Genomic DNA, 16,295 nt, shown 5'->3' on the forward strand with positions numbered 1-16,295 from the left:
CCAGACCCTCCCACCTCCTGTACAACATCCATTTTAGATTCATTCTGAAGCTGCATTCTTAAATAGAGGAGGGAAAGTGTAGCTGCTGCTCATTTGATAGGGAAATGGATAGCTAGGCTAGTGTATTCAGTGTCCACTACAGTCCTGAAGTACTCATCTGATCTCTGCTGTAAGGACAGCACCCCAAAAAGCCCTTTTTAGGGCTAGAACATCAGTCTGCTTTTTTTTCCGGTGTAATCTAATTGCAGTTGCCTGCCTGTCAGCTTCTGTGTCAGGATCACAGTGGATACTGTGCCCACTTGCCCAGTGCCACCACTCATATCTGGTGTCACAATAGCTTGCATTTAAAAACAAAAAAAATATTTTCACTGTAATAGATTGAATAGCAGTAAGTTGTCTGCAAGTGTCTGTGTGTCAGGCCTACAGCGTGTACTCTGCCAACCTCTGCCAGTGCACAGTGCAACTCATATCTGGTGTCACAATAGCGTGCATTTAAAAACAAAAAATGTTTTTCACTGTTATAGATTGAATAGCAGTTAGTTGTCTGCAGGCGTCTGTGTGTCAGGCCAACAGCGTGTACTCTGCCAACCTCTGCCAGTGCACAGTGCCACTCATATCTGGTGTCACAATAGCGTGCATTTGAAACCAAAAAATGTTTTTCACTGTAATAGATTGAATAGCAGTTAGTTGTCTGCAAGCGTCTGTGTGTCAGGCCAACAGCGTGTACTCTGCCAACCTCTGCCAGTGCACAGTGACACTCATATCTGGTGTCACAAAAGCGTGCATTTAAAACCAAAACACTTTTTTCACTGTTATAGATTGAATAGCAGTTAGTTGTCTTCAAGCGGGTGTCAGGCCTACAGCGTATACTCTGCCAACCTCTGCCAGTGCACATTGCCACTCATATCTGCTGTCACAATAGCGTGCATTTAAAACAAAAAAACTTTTTTCACTGTTATAGATTGAATAGCAGTTAGTTGTCTTCAAGCAGGTCTCAGGCCTACAGCATGTACTCTGCCAACCTCTGCCAGTGCACAGTGCCACTCATATCTGGTGTCACAATAGCGTGCATTTAAAACCAAAAAACTTTTTTCACTGTTATAGATTGAATAGCAGTTAGTTGTCTTCAAGCGGGTGTGTCAAGCCTACAGCGTGTACTCTGCCAACCTCTGTCACTGCACAGTGCCACTCATATCTGGTGTCACAATAGCGTGCATTTAAAAACAAAAAAAATATTTTCACTGTAATAGATTGAATAGCAGTTAGTTGTCTGCAAGCGTCTTTGTGTCAGGCCAACAGCGTGTACTCTGCCAACCTCTGCCAGTGCACATTGCCACTCATATCTGGTGTCACAATAGCGTGCATTTGAAACCAAAAAACTTTTTTCACTGTTATAGATTGAATAGCTGTTAGTTGACTTCAAGCGTGTGTGTCAGGCCTACAGCGTGTACTCTGCCAACCTCTGCCAGTGCACAATGCCACTCATATCTGGTGTCAAAATAGTGTGCATTTAAAACCAAAAAACATTTTTCACTGTTATAGATTGAATAGCAGTTAGTTGTCTTCAAGCGGGTGTGTCAGGCCAAGAGCGTGTATTCTGCCAACCTCTGCCACTGCACAGTGCCACTCATATCTGGTGTCACAATAGCGTGCATTTAAAACCAAAAAAGTTTTTCACTGTTATAGATTGAATAGCAGTTAGTTGTCTTCAAGTGCCTGTGTCATGCCTACAGCGTGTACTATGCCAACCTCTGCCAGTGCACATTGCCACTCATATCTGGTGTCACAATAGCGTGCATTTAAAACCCAAAAACTTTTTTCACTGTTATAGATTGAATAGCAGTTAGTTGTCTTCAAGCGTGTGTGTCAGGCCTACAGCGTGTACTTTGCCAACCTCTGCCACTGCACAGTGCCACTCATATCTGGTGTCACAATAGCGTGCATTTAAAAACAAACCTTTTATTTTCACTGTAATAGATTGAATAGCAGTTAGTTGTCTGCAAGCTGGTGTGTCAGGCCTACAGCGTGTACTCTGCCAACCTCTGCCAGTGCACATTGCCACTCATATCTGGTGTCACAATAGCGTGCATTTAAAAACAAAAAAAATGTTTCACTGTTATAGATTGAATAGCAGTTAGTTGTCTTCAAGCGGGTGTGTCAGGCTTACAGCATGTACTCTGCCAACCTCTGCCACTGCACAGTGCCACTCATATCTGGTGTCACAATAGCGTGCATTTAAAACCAAAAAACGTTTTTCACTGTTATAGATTGAATAGCAGTTAGTTGTCTTCAAGCGCCTGTGTCAGGCCTACAGTGTGTACGCTGTCAACCTCTGCCAGTGCACATTGCCACTCATATCTGGTGTCACAATAGCGTGCATTTAAAACCAAAAACCGTTTTTCACTGTTATAGATTGAATAGCAGTTAGTTGTCTTCAAGCAGGTGTGTCAGGCCTACAGCGTGTACTCTGCCAACCTCTGCCACTGCACAGTGCCACTCATATCTGGTGTCACAATAGCGTGCATTTAAAAACAAAAAAATTATTTTCACTGTAATAGATTGAATAGCAGTTAGTTGTCTGCAAGCGGGTGTCAGGCCTACAGCGTGTACACTGCCAACTTCTGCCAGTGCACATTGCCACTCATATCTGGTGTCACAATAGCATGCATTTAAAACCAAAAAACTTTTTTCACTGTTATAGATTGAATAGCAGTTAGTTGTCTGCAAGCGGGTGTGTCAAGCCTACAGCATGTACTCTGCCAACCTCTGCCAGTGCACATTGCCACTCATATCAGGTGACACAATAGCGTGCATTTAAAAACAAAAAAACTTTTTTCACTGTTATAGATTGAATAGCAGTTAGTTGTCTTCAAGCAGGTGTGTCAGGCCTACATCGTGTACTCTGCCAACCTCTGCCACTGCACAGTGCCACTCATATCTGGTCTCACAGTAGCTTGCACGCATAGTACCACTAATCCCAAAAAAATGACAGGCAGAGGCAGGCCGTGGTGGTCGTGGTGCTGTGATTCCCTTTTGCCCTAGAATAATGCCCAATTTTCAGAGGCCACGTACCCTGAACTTGAAAAGTTCTGAGGACATAGTTGACTGGCTTACACAGGACACCCAATCTTCTACAGCTTCCGCTCGGAACCTTGACGCACCATCCTCCTCCAGCTTAGCTTCGGGCACCCGCCTGCCGCCACCACCAACACTAGCACCACAGCCACTTCACTTTATCTGTCAGAGGAGTTATTTGCACATCCGTTTGAAGAAATGAGTGATGCGCAACCATTATTGCCAGAGGATGTAGATAACAGGGATATGTCTCAGTCAGGCAGCATTAAACACATGGACGTACGGTGTGATGATGATGATGTTGTACCCGCTGCTGCTTCCTTTGCTGAGTTTTCAGATGCAAGTGAAGCGGTTGATGATGACGATGCGTCCATGGATGTCACGTGGGTGCCTGCTCGGCAAGAAGAAGAACTGGACGAAAGTTCAGATGGGGAGACAGAGAGGAGGAGGAGACGAGGGAAGCAGGTGGAGGTTGTCGCAAGGAGCTAGTGGCACAGTCAGACAGCATGCATCGGCACCCGGGGTCAGCCCAACAGCACGCCAATAAACGCATGCTGTGTCCACCACCAGAATGCCGTAATTGCAGAGCTCAGCAGTGTGGAATTTTTTTTCTGTGTCTGCCTCTGACAACAGCGATGCCATTTGCAACATGTGCCAAAAGAAACGGAGTCGTGGGAAGTCCAACACCCACCTAGGAACAATTGTTTTGCGTAGGCACATGATCGCACATCACAAACGCCTATGGGATCAACACATGAGTACAAGCAGCACACAAACTCAAAGCCGCCATCCTCCTCCTGTTCCAGCATCTTCAGCCACGTCAACAACTGCTGTCCTCCTTGCCCCCTCTCAACCATCCGCCACTCCGTCTCTCGGCTTGAGCAGTTCCCGCTCATCTGCCCACAGTCAGGTGTCTGTCAAGGACATGTTTAAGCGTAAGAAGCCAATGTCAGAAAGTCACCCCCTTGCCCAGCGTCTGACAGCTGGCTTGTCTGAACTATTAGCCCAACAGCTTTTACCATACAAGCTGGTGGAGTCTGAGGCGTTCAAAAAATTTGTAGCTATTGGGACACCGCAGTGGAAGGTACCCGGACGAAATTTCTTTTCACAAAAGGCAATCCCCAACCTGTACTCGATTGTGCAAAAGGAAGTAATGGCATGTCTGGCACACAGTGTTGGGGCAAGGGTCCATCTGACCACTGATACCTGGTCTGCAAAGCATGGTCAGGGCAGGTATATCACCTACACTGCGCATTGGGTAAACCTGCTGACGGCTGCCAAGCATGGAATGCGTTGCTCTGCAGAGGAGTTGGTGACACCGCCACGACTTGCAGGCAGGCCTGCTGCCTCCTCCTCTACTCCTCCTACTCCATCCTCTTCCATAACCTCCTCGGCTGAGTCCTCTTCTGCTGCTGCGTCTTGCTCCACATCAACGGCACCCCCCCAGCTCCCCAGGTACTATTCCACATCCCGGATACGGCAGTGTCACGCCATCTTGGGTTTGACTTGCTTGAAAGCAGAGAGTTTTACCGGACAAGCACTCCTGTCTGCCCTGAACGCACAGGTGGAAAAGTGGTTGACTCCGCAGCAACTGGATATCGGCAAAGTGGTTTGTGACAACGGAACAAATTTGTTGGCGGCATTGAAGTTTGGCAAGTTGACACATGTGCCGTGCATGGCACATGTGTGTAATCTTATCGTACAACGCTTTGTGCATAAGTACACAGGCTTACAGGACGTCCTGAAGCAGGCCAGGAAGGTGTGTGGCCATTTCAGGCATTCCTACACGGCCATGGCGCACTTTGCAGATATCCAGCGGCGAAACAACATGCCAGTGAGGCGCTTGATTTGCGACAGCCCGACACGTTGGAATTCAACACTCCTAACGTTCGACCGCCTGCTCCAACAAGAAAAAGCTGTTAATGAATATTTGTATGACCGGGGTGCTAGGACAGCCTCTGGGGAGCTGGGAATATTTTGCCACGTTACTGGACGCTCATGCGCAATGCCTGTAGGCTCATGCGTCCTTTTGAGGAGGTGACAAACCTAGTCAGTCGCACCGAAGGCACCATCAGCGACATCATACCATTTGTTTTCTTCCTGGAGCGTGCCCTGCGAAGAGTGCTGGATCAGGCCGTAGATGAGCGTGAAGAGGAAGAGGAAGAGTTGTGGTCACCATCACCACCAGAAACAGCCTTATCAGCATCGCTTGCTGGACCTGCGGCAACTCTGGAAGAGGATTGTGAGGAAGAGGTGTCAGAGGAGGAATGTGGCTTTGAGGAGGAGGAGGAGGAAGACCAACCACAACAGGCATCCCAGGGTGCTCGTTGTCACCTATCTGGTACCCATGGTGTTGTACGTGGCTGAGGGGAAGAACATACCTTCATTGAGATCACTGAGGAGGAGGAACGGGAAATGAGTAGCTCGGCATCCAACCTTGTGCAAATGAGGTCTTTCAGGCTGTCGTGCCTGTTGAGGGACCCTCGTATAAAAAGGCTGAAGGAGAACGACCTGTACTGGGTGTCCATGCTACTAGACCCCCGGTACAAGCAGAAAGTGGCTGAAATGTTACCAAATTACAACAAGTCGGAAAGGATGCAGCATTTGCAAAATAAATTAAAAAGTATGCTTTACACAGCGTATAAGGGTGATGTCACAGAACAACGGGAATCTAACAGGGGAAGAGGTGAAAGTAATCCTCCTCCTCCCACGACCACGCCGGCAAGGACAGGATGCTTTAAAGACGTGTTGTTGATGGAGGACATTCCTGGGTGTGCAGGCTTGACCTGCGGCCTGAGCTATCCCAATTTGCGATAGAACTTCTGGCCTGCCCCGCTTCAAGTGTCCTGTCAGAAAGGACCTTCAGTGCAGCAGGAGGTATTGTCGCTGAAAAGAGAAGTCGCCTAGGTCAAAAAAGTCTAGATTACCTCACCTTTATTAAGATGAATGAGGGATGGATCCCGAAGGGACTGACAGTGGGCGATACATTTGACTAAAAAAGGTCTGATGAGATGAGCTGCCTTGGGCTAAAAATGGTGACCCTATGTAGGAGGAACAGTCCCTATTCTGCTCTGTGTCAGTGTGTATCAGGGTCCCTGAGGACAGGTGTCAATCCATATCTGCCAAGTGACCCTATGTAGGGGGAACAGTCTCTATTCTGCTCTGTGTCAGTGTGTATCAGCGATCCTTAGGATAGGTGTCAATCCATATCTGCCAAGTGACCCTATTTAGGGGGAACAGTCCCTATTCTGCTCTGTGTGAGTGTGTATCAGGGTCTCTGAGGACAGGTGTCAGTCCATATCTGCCAAGTGACCCTATGTAGGGGGAACAGTCCCTATTCTGCTCTGTGTCAGTGTGTATCAGGGTCTCTGAGGACAGGTGTCAATCCATATGTCAAGGTGTCAATATGTCATATATCAGTTGTCAATCCATATCCATTGTGATTTAGGAATGTTAGGTGATGTATGCCCTTTATGGATTAAAACCAGACTCTGGATCAACTGTGTAATTTTCCATGGGAGTTTTGCCATGGATCCCCCTCCGGCATGCCACAGTCCAGGTGTTAGTCCCCTTGAAAAAACGTTTCCAGCACTATTGTGGCCAGAAAGAGTCCCTGTGGGTTTTAAAATTCGCCTGCCCATTGAAGTCTATGGCGGTGAAGTCTATGGCCGAAAATTTTATGTTCGCGACATCAGTCATTACTTCAGGTTGGTAAATTAAAGGACAACTTGCCCTATTATTAGCCTAGATTTAGCAAATGTGAGCTTGAAAATGGAATAGTGGGGAAAAAGAAAGCGAGTGCCAAGAGCAGGATTAGAAACCTTTTGGCATTTCCTTTGAAAATAAATTGATGAGCCTATTTATAAACAAGACTATACATTGGACACAAGGTCACGCATTTAGACTGAAACAAAAGAGATTTAGTCTAAGGCAAAGGAAAGGTTTTTTACAGTAAAAACAGTAAGGATGTGAAATTCTTTGCCTGAAGAGGTGGTTTTATCAGAGTCTGTACAGATGTTAAAGCTACAACTAGTTGAATACTTGCAAAACATAATATTCAGGGTTATAATTTTCAATTTGGGGGATAATATCTTCTTAATCCAAGGAGAGATCTGACCTACACTCATCCCTTAAATTTAGGCAAATAAAAATAAATTAATTGAGGTACAGGAGAGAGAACACCACAGGAATCAAAACAAACAGTACAATGCAATAATATGAATTGCGATATACAGGTCATGACTTATGCCAGTGCAAGGGAACACAAAAAGTATTTGCAAAAAGTTAAAGAAAATATCAGAATATGACTGAAATAACTGCAAAGACCCACAGACATACAGACATGCCTACCCCATGCTAGTAGGGAATGTACCGTGTGTTTTAAATTTTAAATCTGATACATCACTGAAATCATTAAAAGATTAGGAGATTCCATTTTATATAGTATCTTTATCTCTTAAGGACCAAGACTAACTTTTCCCATGCGATCATTTTACCACAATTTTATACCTTTCTGTTATTGTGCACCCATACATATTATAAATGGTGATACACAAAAAATTTGAATATCGCGCATTTATTTCAGTAATGCAACGTGAAAGGGGAAACTAATATATGAGATAGACGCATTACATGCAAAACAAGATACGTGCGATGATTATGGCTTACAGCTCATGAAAACCCCAAATCCAAAATCTCAATAAATTAGAATATTGTGAAAAGGTGCAATATTCTAGGCTCACAGTGTCCCACTCTAAATAGCTAAGTAAGCCATAACACCTGCAAAGGGTTTCTGAGCCTTTAAATGGTCTCTCAGTCTGGTTCAGTAGGAATCATAATCATGGGGAAGACTGCTAACCTGACAGTTGTGCAGAAAACCATCATTGACACCCTCTATAAGGAGGGAAAGCCTCAAAGGGTAATTGCAAAGTTGGATGTTCCCAAAGTGCTGTATCAAAGCACATTAATAGAAAGTTATGTGAAAGGGAAAAGTGTGGAAGAAAAAGGTGCACAAGCAGCAGGGATGACCGCAGCCTGGAGAGGATTGTCAGGAAAAGGTCATTCCAATGTGACTTTCACAAGAGTGAACTGAGGCTGGAGTCAGTGCATCAAGAGCCACCACACACAGACGGATCCTGGGCATGGGCTTCAGATGTCATATTCCTCTTGTCAAGCCACTCCTGAACAACAAACAACATCAGAAGTGTCTTACCTGGGCTAAAGAGAAACAGACCTGGTCTGTTGCTCATTGGTCCAAAGTCCTCTTTTCTGATGAGAGCAACTTTTGCATCTCATTTGGAATCCCAGGAGCCAGAGTCTGGAGGAAGAATGGAGAGGCACACACTGCAAGATGCTTGAAGTCCAGTGTGAAGTTTCCATAGTCTGTGTTGATTTAGGGAGCCATGTCATCTGCTGTTGTTGGTCCACTGTGCTTCATTAAGTCCAGAGTCAATGCAGCCGTCTACCAGGAGATTTTGGAGCACTTCATGCTTCCTTTCACAGACGAGCTTTATGGGGATGCTGACTTAATTTTCCAGCAGGACATGGCACCTGCCCACACTGCCAAAAGCACCAAAGCCTGGTTCAAGGACCATGGGATTACTGTGCTTGATTGGCCAGCAAACTCGCTTGACCTGAACCCCATAGAGAATCTATGGGGCATTGCCAAGAGAAAGGTGAGACATGAGACCGAACAATGCAGAAGAGCTATAGGCCGCTATTGAAGCATCCTGGTCTTCCGTAACACCTCAGCAGTGCCACAGGCTGATAGCTTCCATTGAGGCAGTAATTGCTGCAAAAGGGGCCCAAACCAAGTACTGAGTCCATATGCATGCTTCTACTTTTCAGAGGTCCGATATTGTTCTATGTACACTCCTTGTTTTACTGATTGCATGTAATATTCTTATTTACTGAGATTGTGGATTTGGGGTTTTCATGAGCTGTAAGCCATAATCATCGCACTTATGACAAATCACGGCTTGAACTATCTTGCTTTGCATGTAATGCGTCAATCTCATATATTAGTTTCCCCTTTTACGTTGCATTACTGAAATAAATGAACTTTTGCATGATATTCTAATTTTTTGAGTATCACCTGTTTATCTTTTTTAAAGGAGAAACAGGACTTTCTTTTCATATCCTATATGTATACATAGCACAATATTAAAAAGGAATAAAACATTAAAAAATAGAAATAGAGAATAGAGAATGGAAAATTCTCACTTTTATATTTAATAATTTAATAATAATTTAATAATTTCAACACACCCGGTGCATATTGGATCTATTATCAGCAGAAGGATTTGCCAGCTCACACATTACAAAGGGCTCAGTGAGCATTCTGTACTGTGTAATTGCACCATTAAAAGGAGATCACCCTCTCATGCTGCAGCTTCGGAGCTGGACAGCTGGACAGCATTAATCACTGAGCAGAGGGACATGCACAGTCATTTCAAACCCTGGGGTTCTATCCCATCATGAGGGCAGACTAAAAATCACCATGGCTGAGCACGATCGCTCAGCTGCTGTGTTTAAATAAATTTAAAGGACCATGTACAGCTCTCACTTTGAGCAATGCACATAGCTCATCTGTCAAATTAGACACTAATTGTCTAATTCTCACCCCAGCTGACAGAAGGGACCCTCAGGTATCTTCCTCTATTAAACTGGGGCACACTTCAGAATTACCACGGCTTAGCATGAATACTCAGCTGCAGTATTTAAATTAGCGCTAACATAGCTCATCTGTCAGTCTGCGGCCACTAACTGTGGTTTCAGCTGACAAAAGACGCCTGGGGCTCCTTGGCACTAGCAGTTATTAAGCTCTACTGGTATTTTTAAAGCATCTAAGCATCTATGTAATTATTAATATTATTATTATTATTATTTTATTATTTATATAGCGCCAACAAATTCCGTAGCGCTGTACAATGGGTGGACTAACAGACACATAATTGAGATCAGACCACTGGACGTACAGGAACAGAGGGGGTTGAGGGCCCTGCTCAATGAGCTTACATGCTAGAGGGAGTGGGGTATAGTGACACAAACGGGTTAAAGTAGGGGAATTAAATAGTTTGTTAGAGAAGGGTTTATTGAGTGCTTGGTAGGTCATTTTTGACAGTTGCAGGGAAGGAGTCAAGGGGTGGGGGATGAGAAGCCTGCTGACAGTTTAATTGATACGCTTTAACGAAGAAGTGAGTTTTCAAAGATTTTTTGAAGGAGTGGAGGCTGGGTGAAAGTCTGATTGAGGAGGGAAGTGAGTTCCACAGAATAGGTGCAGCCCTAGAGAAGTCTTGAAGGCGAGCGTGATCCGGGCAGAGGATAGGCGTAGGTCTTGGGATGAGCGCAGGGGTCTCGACGGGACATACTTGTGTATGAGGGAGGATAGGTATGTTGGAGCAGCATTATGTAGGGATTTGTAAGCAAGTGCCAGAATTTTGAATTGGGCCCTATATCTAACTGGAAGCCAATGCAGGGACTGACAGAGCGTGGAGGCGTGGGAGGTGCGACCGGACAGGAAAATAAGCCTCGCAGCCGCGTTCATTACAGATTGCAGCGGTGCAAGCTGGGAACATGTAAGACCGGTTAGAAGGGGATTGCAGTAGTCGAGGCGAGAGAGAACAACAGCATGAACCAATATCTTAGCCGCGTCCGGCGTTAGATATGGGCGGATGCGCGCTATGTTCTTGAGTTGGAAGCGACAGGATTTGACTATCGATTGGACATGGGGAGTAAAAGAGAGGTCAGAATCGAAAAGAACCTCTAGGCAGCGAGCCTGCGAGATAGAGGTGATAGTAGCGCCGTTGACTTGGATGGAGACAACAGGAGTAGCAGCACTTGAGGGAGGAAAAACTAGAAGTTCTGTTTTGGACAGGTTGAGTTTAAGGAAGTGAGCAGCCATCCAGTTGGAAATAGCAGAGAGGCAGTCAGAAACACGAGTCAAGGTGGGCGGAGAGAGATCAGGGGAGGACAGGTAGATTTGCGTGTCATCTGCATATAAATGATATTGGAAACCAAAGGAGCTGATGAGTTTACCAAGGGAGGCAGTATAGATAGAGAACAGTAGGGGGCCGAGGACAGATCCTTGGGGGACGCCGACAGAGAGGGGTTGGTGAGAAGAGGTAATCAATGCAAGTTAAAGCCCTGCACTACCTGACGGCATAGACCATAATTTGGTCGTTAAGGGGTTGACCCCTTAATGATGAATGACGGACCCGGTCCGTCATGCCAGGAAAGCACTGAACCGGGTCCGTTATGCGCTAATGTTAACCCCAGATCGCCGCTGTCCCTGCAGCTGTGAGCACATGTGCTGTAGGGACTTCTGATCCGCCTGCTCTTCCGCATTCTGTGTTAAGTGCAGGGAGACGGATCACTGCTGATCTACCTTCTGTTAAAATAATAAATAAAGTTAGTTCAAAATCCCACCCCCCTTTATCAATTTTAAATAAAAATGAATCTCTTCCTGCCAATTGATCACTGACTACAGTGATAAATTGGCAGGGACTACATTGTACTGTGAGCTGATTTATTTTTTTTAACCCTTGAGGGTCAACTTTTATTTTTTTAACCCTCAGGGGTTAAATTTATTTTATTAATTAATTTAAATATATAGAGAAATTGTAAAAAATCAGTAACTGAATATAAATTAATGGAAAATAAGTAACCAGTTGAATAAAATTATATCAGGGCTGCTGATTTTTTTTAACCCTTGAGGGTCAACTTTTATTTTTTTAACCCTCAGGGGTTAAATTTATTTTATTAATTAATTTAAATATATAGAGAAATTATAAAAAATCAGTAACTGAATATAAATTAATGGAAAATAAGTAACCAGTTGAATAAAATTATATCAGGGCTGCTTCACCACACAAGAGAGCAATTAAAAAGTGTATTGAACAAAAAATGTATAAAGGTGTGTGAGCGCTTCAAACAAACTCAAGAGTAAATCCAGCACGGAGAGATTTAAAAATCTCAACTATAAAAATACAGCACTTATAGATAATATATCAAAGTATGTATTAGGCATGTGCATGGGAAAAAATTTCGGTTCGATTCGGGAATTCGGCAATCCGGCACTTCGGCAACTTCGGCACTTCGACACTTCGTAACTTCTGAACTTCGGAACTTCAGCACTTCGACACTTCGGAAATTCTGTAATTTCGGAACTTCGAGACCTCGGCAATTCGGCACTTTGGCAATTCGGCACTTCAACACTTCAGAACTTCGGCAACTTCGGCACTTCTACACTTCGGCACTTCGGAATTTCGGAACTTCTCTTGCAGCCCCTTGGTAGATAACTCCCTAATTCCCACGGTATTAGGGAGTTATCTACCAAAAGACTGAAAGACCTAAATTGGTCTTTCAGCCAAATTTACTAATACTAAGTAAAGATTACTTAGTATTAGTAAATTATGCCCCTACTCGCTATACCGCACTGTTAAAAAAAAGGGTCCCCCCTCCCTGCTTTTAAACTAAAGGTGGGGATTATTGCCCCCCCCCCGGCCCCCACCCATGAGCAGCGGGTGGGGGCCCTAAATTAGAATAAGGGGGGACCTTTTGCCCCCCCGGCCCCCATCCCTGAGCGGCGGGTGGGGGCCCTAAAATAAAATAATAGGGGGGGACCTATTGTCCTCCCCCCCTGCCCCATCCCTGAGCGGTGGGTGGGGGCCCTAAAATAAAATAATGGGGGGGACCTAATGTCCTCCCCCTGGCCCCCACCCCTGAGCGGTGGGTGGGGGCTCTAAATACTAGTTAGGGGGGAACCTAATGTCCTCCCCCTGGCCCCCACCCCTGAGCGGTGTGGGCGGCCCTACATTAGAATGAAGGGGACCTAGTGTCCTCCCCCCTGGCCCCACCCCTGAGCAGTGGGTGGAGGCCCTACATTAGAACGAGGGGGGACCTAGTGTCCTCCCCCCTGGCCCCCACCCCTGAGCAGTGGGTGGGGGCCCTAAATACTAATTAGGGGGGCCTAATGTCCTCCCCCTGGACCCCACCTCTGAGCGGTGGGTGGGGGCCCTAAATACTAATTAGGGGGGGAACTAATGTCCTCCCCCCTGGCCCCCATCCCTGAGCGGCCTGTGGCTGCTCACTGTAAAAAAAAAAAAAGATCCCCCCTCCCAAGTCCCCACCCGTGCCGCATGAGTGGGGGCTTCTAGACATGCCCCTACTCACAGTACAGGGAGTAGGGGCATAATTTACTAATACTAAGTAATCTTTACTTAGTGTTAGTAAATTTGGCTGAAAGACCAATTTAGGTCTTTCAGCCTTTTAGTAGATAACTCCCTAATTCCCACTTCGGGACCTCGGCAATTCGGCACTTCCGCACTTCGGCTATTCGGACATTCGGAATTACCCGAATGTCCGAATTGCCCGAATTTCTTCCGAATTCATATTCGGACCGAAACGAATTGCACAAGTTAATTAACCGAAACGAGTTAATTAATGTCCAACTATATAGTTGAACACAAGTAGCAGTTAGATTAACAACGCTGTTATATATAATAGACAACGTGATATCTAAGAGTGTTACACAGTTATATTAAATGATATAGTTAATATATTAAATTAGATATTTAGCTAGCTGGGGTGGGTGGAAGTTAGTGGTTAGTGGGGAATTGGGGTATTTGGTGTTAGGCTAGCTAAAGGTTAATGTTAAAAAAAGTTTTTACAAAAGTTTTAAAAAAGTAAAAAAAATGTTTTAATAATGTTTTAAAAAAGTGAAAAATATCCCACCCCCCTTTACCCAGTCCTAATAAAAATTAACCCCTTCCCTGCCAGTTGAGCACTACCTACAGTGATCAAAATACAGATCACAGTATTATACTGTGATGCAATTTTTTTTAACCCCTTAGGGTTCCTTTTTTTAACCTTTAGGGGTTCAATTTATTTCATTAATTAATTTAAATATTTTTACATTATATATTTTGCTAGCTGGGGTGGGAGGGAGTTATGGGAAATTGGGGGATTTACTGTTATTGCTGCTTACTGCTAGTTAGGGGTTAACGGTAAAAAAAAGTTTATAAAAGTGTTACATGTGTAAAAAAAGTTTTAAGAAAGTTAAAAAACTTTAACAAGCAAAAAAAGTTTAAAAACGAGTTTTAAAAAGTAAAAAAAGTTTTAAAAATTAAAAAAAAAAAAACATTTAAAAATGCTCATTACCACTACACCTGGAACAAACTACAGAAAAAATGATCCCACGCTAAGGATCAAAATATGCCTTTTGAATTACCCTGGGGTGTATTCTTTAATAAATAGTAAGTAAACTACTCCAAAATGGAACGTGGACACAGCGTAAAACTTCAAAGCTAGAAAAAAATTGGATGGCTGCGTCTCAAATGTGCCCCTTCAACATCCACATTTACCTGGCAAAGGTACATTCGGAGGTATTGCTTTACTCAGACGACATACCTGAACAACATATGTTGTATTATACAGTCGTAGCACACATAAGGTTTGCAAAATATACTGTGCAAACTCACTTTGTGTGTCAATAGGGCAGAGAAAATGCTTATTACCACTACACTTGGTACAAGCTAGCGGGAAAATGATCCCACGCCAAGGTTCAAAATATGCCTTTTGAAATACCCTGGATGTCTTCTTTATGAAATGGTATGCCTTTATGGTGTAGCTGGAATATGTAGGCTGCTCAAGTGCTCCAAAGTGGGACACGGACGCATCAAAACCCTCAATGAAAATTCACACTTAAAAACCTGAATTTGTCACGTCTCTTTTATAGCACTGTAACTTCATAAAATAGTGTCTAGGTCATACATTGGGCATAATGTTTTGCTCAGAAGATATAACTTAGCATAATTTAGGGGGTCTTATGACAGTGGTACATATCAAGTGTAAGAAATACTCTGCAAAAATGCAACAAATATGTAAAAATAAAAACATTTTACCCTCACCACAAACATTGACATAAATTAGTGAAAAAATTGTGAAAAGTTAAGGCACAATACACACCATATAAGATACCCTGGGGTGTCTGCTTTATCAAATGAAAGTCCTTTGTGGGTTTATTTGAACACTCACACTGCTATAATACCCTAAGATGAGACATAGGCCCATCAAATCCATCTACAAAAATTCTAACTATAGAAACTGAAATAGCTGTGTCTCTTATATGCACATATAAGCACTGTAAGCATCGTAGCTTTACAGAATAGTGACAAAAGGAATACAATGGGGGTATCGTTATACTCCGCAGATGTAGCTGAACACAATATGGGGTTCTGTGCAGGAATAGCACACACCATCTTTCCGAAATACACATTACAAAAACCTTGTTACATGTGTATATGCCAAAATAAAGAAACACACAATTTTACCCCAAGATTTAGCAGAGATTGGCGATGAAATGGCTACGTAAAAAGTGTCAAACTAACCTTAGGTGATTAGCCTGTGATGTCTTCTTTATATAAATATATACTTTTGTGTGGCAATTATTTTTTTCTGTGATGGGTATTAAACCTACAAGACAAACATGCCAACTTCTAAAATTGTTGCACATTGAAATTTTATTTTAGTCCTTGTATTTTGTGACCTGTAACTTTCAAAATAAACTGAAATCCTATACATATGATGTACTCTATAAATCAAGATACATAAATTAATTTATTTTGAATTACGTTTTCTAAGCTGGACATATTACGCTCATGCTATTATTGCCAAAACTGTTAAAAAAGTTTTATGTTTTCTTTTTTAATTTTTTTGCATTCTTTTTTATAATTAATGAGAATATATATATGTATATGTGACATCAAATTAAAGCCCTGTTTGCTCTTTAAAAAACAGTTCATAATATGTGTTGGTGCAATAAATGACAGAGATGCAAATTGCGTTTGAACACAAACGGCAAGAAAATGCAAAAATAGCTTGTGTCCTTAAGGGTACGACAAGCTTCTGAAGCTGTGTCCTTAAGGGGTTAAAGGCTATTGCATTATGGCAGAATTATTCTATCATTGGTCCTTAAGGCATTAAAAAAGGATGCAAGACGTAAAAAGCTACAACCATAACTTTTAATTACATGTTTGAGGTAAATTAACCTCTTGGCAGTTTCATTCAGACATAGCAAATAGCCATCGACTCAACTTTTTACCCAAACAAAATACAAATTTGTAAACAGAACATTTGTACTTACTAACTGCCAAGAATCGCCTGAATCATGCGTGGCACGGGAGGACATACTGTCCCACCTCTATAAAAAAACACCACTC

This window comes from Pelobates fuscus, chromosome 9 (genome assembly GCF_036172605.1).
Source record: "Pelobates fuscus isolate aPelFus1 chromosome 9, aPelFus1.pri, whole genome shotgun sequence".
Lineage (NCBI taxonomy): Eukaryota > Metazoa > Chordata > Amphibia > Anura > Pelobatidae > Pelobates > Pelobates fuscus.